Consider the following 3341-nt stretch of genomic DNA (forward strand, 5'->3'; position numbering starts at 1 on the left):
GAATTCATGGATTGTTATTTATGCCATATTTTACAATCAAGTGTAGTCCTTACTCATTTTGATGCTCAATCTGTCCCCAATTTGGCCAGTGTCCTTTAGACAGGCCGCATCCCTGTTTAAGCACTTTCTTGCTTAATATCCCAGGCTCACTTTGTCCTTTCTCCACCACAGATCAGGTTTCTTTTAGTGAAGAAACATAGAAGCCAAGACTCCGGACATTAGGTATGCTCAGGGCACAAGGCCTCTCAATGAATAGTTGTTTTAAATTGAGATGTAATTCACATACCATAAAATTACCCCTTAAAAAGTGAATAATTCAAAATGCATATCGAAACCACAATGAGTGCTCCCTTCAGCAGCACACACATACTAAAACTGGAACAATACAGAGCAGATTGGTATGGCCCCTGCACAAAGATGACACACAAATTTGTGAACTTTAAAAAAAAAAAAAATCCACGGTGAGATACCATTTTACATCTGTTAAGATGGCTATCATAAGAGGGGCACCTGGGTGGCTCAGTCGGTGACTGAGCTGGGTGACTTCAGCTCAGGTCATGATCTCTCCACTTGTGGGTTTGAGCCCCACGTCAGGCTCTGTGCTGACAGCTCGGAGCCTGGAGCCTGCTTCCGATTCTGTGTCTCACTCTCTCTGCCCCTCCCCAACTCATGCTCTGTCTCTCTCCCTCTCTCTGTCAAAAATAAATAAACGTTAAAAAAAATTAAAAACAGAACCTCCATATGACCCAGCAATTCCAGTCTTAGGTATATACTCCTAAGTATTGAAAGCAGGGTGTTGGGGGGGGGGAGGGGGGAAAGGCATTAGAACAACCATGTTCATCGTAGCATTATTCACAATAGCCAGAGAATGGAAGAAACCTAAGTGTTTGTCAACAGATGAAGGGATAAACATAATATTATCTTGCCTTGAAAAGGAAGGATATTCTTCCACATGCTCCAACATGGATGAAACGTGAGGACATCACGCTCGGTGAAATAAACCTGTCACAAAAAGATGAAGAGTATGAGTCCATTTACACCAGGACCCTCAAGAAGTCCAGCTCAGGACTGGGAGGGGAGAGAGCGGAGGGTTATTGTTTAATGGGACACGGAGTTTCGGTTTTTGCAAAACAGAAAGAGTTCCGGAAACGGATGCAGGTGATGGTTGCTCAGCGACAGGAACGTGCTTAACGCCACAGAACCCATACACCGAGCGTTGTTGAAATGATACATTTTATTTTACGTATGTTTTGCCACAAGTTTTGCAAACTCAGCGATTTGTAGTGTGTTCACAGACACACACAGCTGTCGCCCCCTGTAGTTTTGGAACATTCTTATCACTGCCCAAAGAAACCCGGTATTAACGATTACTAGCAATTACTGCCAGCAGTCGCTCTCCAGTCCCCGTTTCTCCTCAGCACTGAATCTACTTTCTATCTCTATACATTTCCCTCTTCTGGACATTTTATACAAAGGATACAATAAAGCCTATAGCTTTTATGTCTGTCACACTGCATAGTATTTTCAAAGTTCATCCGTGTTGGCATGTGTCAGTATTTCGTTCCTTTTCAGGGCCAAACAGTATTCCATTGTATGGATATACCACATTTGTTTATTCATTAGTATAAGTCATTATATTAGTAAGTTGGTGGATATTTGGCTTGTTTCCATTTTTGGCTTGTAAGAAAAATGCTGCCATGAACATTAGTGTGTAAGTTTTTGTGTGAGCATATTGAGCATATATTTATATTTTTCTTGACTATACACCGAGGAGTGGAATTGCTGGGTTATATGGTCATTCTAGGCTTAACTTCTTTGAGGAAAGATTTTTTTTTTTTTAATTTTAAATAAACTCTGTATCCAGGATGGAGCTTGAACCTACAACCCTGAGATCAAGAGTCACATGCTTTACCAACTGAGCAAGCCAGGTGCCTATTTATTTATTTATTTATTTATTTATTTATTTATTTTTAAAGATTAAAAAATTTAAAAAAAATTTTTTTTATCATTTGTTCATTTTTGAGAGACAGACAGAGCACGAGTGAGGGAGGGGCAGAGAGAGAGGGAGACACACAGTCTAAAGCAGGCTCCAGGCTCCGAGCTGTCAACAGAGAGCCAGACACGGGGCTCGAACTCACAAACTGCGAGATCATGACCTGAGCCAAAGTCGGACGCTTAACCGACTGAGCCATCCAGGCGACCCTACAAATTTTTTTGAGTAATATGCTTAGCTTTTTGAGTAACTGCCAGATCGTTTTCCCCAGTGGCTGCAACATTTTACATTCCTACCAGTGTATGAGGGTTTTGAATAGTTTTTTGAGTAGTTTTATTAATGCCATTTTCTAATTTTTCTAAAGAGGATCTATAAATTGGCTTCACTCATACAGCTTGGTGCTTTGTTTTGCTTTGCCAATTTGTAATAAAATGAGCTAGAAATGCCTCATGTGTGAAAAAATGAGCTATTTTAATAAGAAAATATATAATTCAACTTCTGTTATCTCTAATCCAAATTCTTTTTTTATTCAACCCTAACGCCTGTGGCCTCCTGACTACTTGCCGACTCGACAGGTGAGTGTGAGGACAATCCTCGGACTTGGTACCTAGTGCCAGATAGACTGTTCAGCACAGCATCCCTCCCACCCCTTTTCCGCAATGCAGAGCAGCCAGGAACTACATTTCCCAGAATGCCCCCACTTGGAGATTGGCGTTTGCATGAAAGGAATTCAGGGGAAATTTGGCAGGTAGAAGGGAAACCTGTTATTCTCCAGAGGTGGTGACAGCCAGATGCTGAGCAGATGCGCGTCACCGAGGCTGTCCGGCAAGCCCTCGGGGAACCCCTGCTTCCGGCTGAGACCTCCAGCGTCCACCTGTGCCTTCGCAGCAGTTGTCCCAGCTCTGCTCCCTCCCTGCTCGTCCAACGACCGTGTAAACCCCTACTGCTGTGTTAAACCTGTAGACCCAGAAGACGTGAAGTGGCTTGTGTTGTCCTGAACAAACCCTGAATAGTACATATGGGGCAGAGGTACCATTTAACGTTTAATATATTTACAATATAATGAGGGGGGATGTGGTGTGTCTAGAGACAGTGTTTTTGCACCAGTGGGAAATTTCTGTTTTGGAGGCAAACTGGAGTCAGCCTTGCTGGTCTTAATTTATCATGAACACTTAAAAAAAAAAAAAAAAAAAAAAAAAAAAAAAGCGTAAAAAAAAAAAAGAGTTGTTGAAAACTCATTGTAAGCTTTATTTAATGGTAGAATAATAATCCATCAAACAGATATCCTATGATATAACGAATTAGTCCCATACTGTTGGCATTTGGGTTATTATTTAAAATCATTTGG

The 3341-nt window shown here is 41.4% G+C and overlaps 1 non-coding gene across 1 annotated transcript; it reads left to right on the forward strand.

Moving 5' to 3' along the window:
* Positions 1-343: 343 nt before the first annotated feature.
* LOC131518359 (U6 spliceosomal RNA) lies at positions 344-452 on the forward strand. Its single transcript, XR_009265048.1, has one exon. It is a non-coding gene; the product is annotated as a U6 spliceosomal RNA (small nuclear RNA).
* Positions 453-3341: the final 2889 nt, after the last annotated feature.

The sequence above is a fragment of the Neofelis nebulosa genome, chromosome 7, assembly GCF_028018385.1.
Source record: "Neofelis nebulosa isolate mNeoNeb1 chromosome 7, mNeoNeb1.pri, whole genome shotgun sequence".
In the NCBI taxonomy this organism is placed as follows: domain Eukaryota; kingdom Metazoa; phylum Chordata; class Mammalia; order Carnivora; family Felidae; genus Neofelis; species Neofelis nebulosa.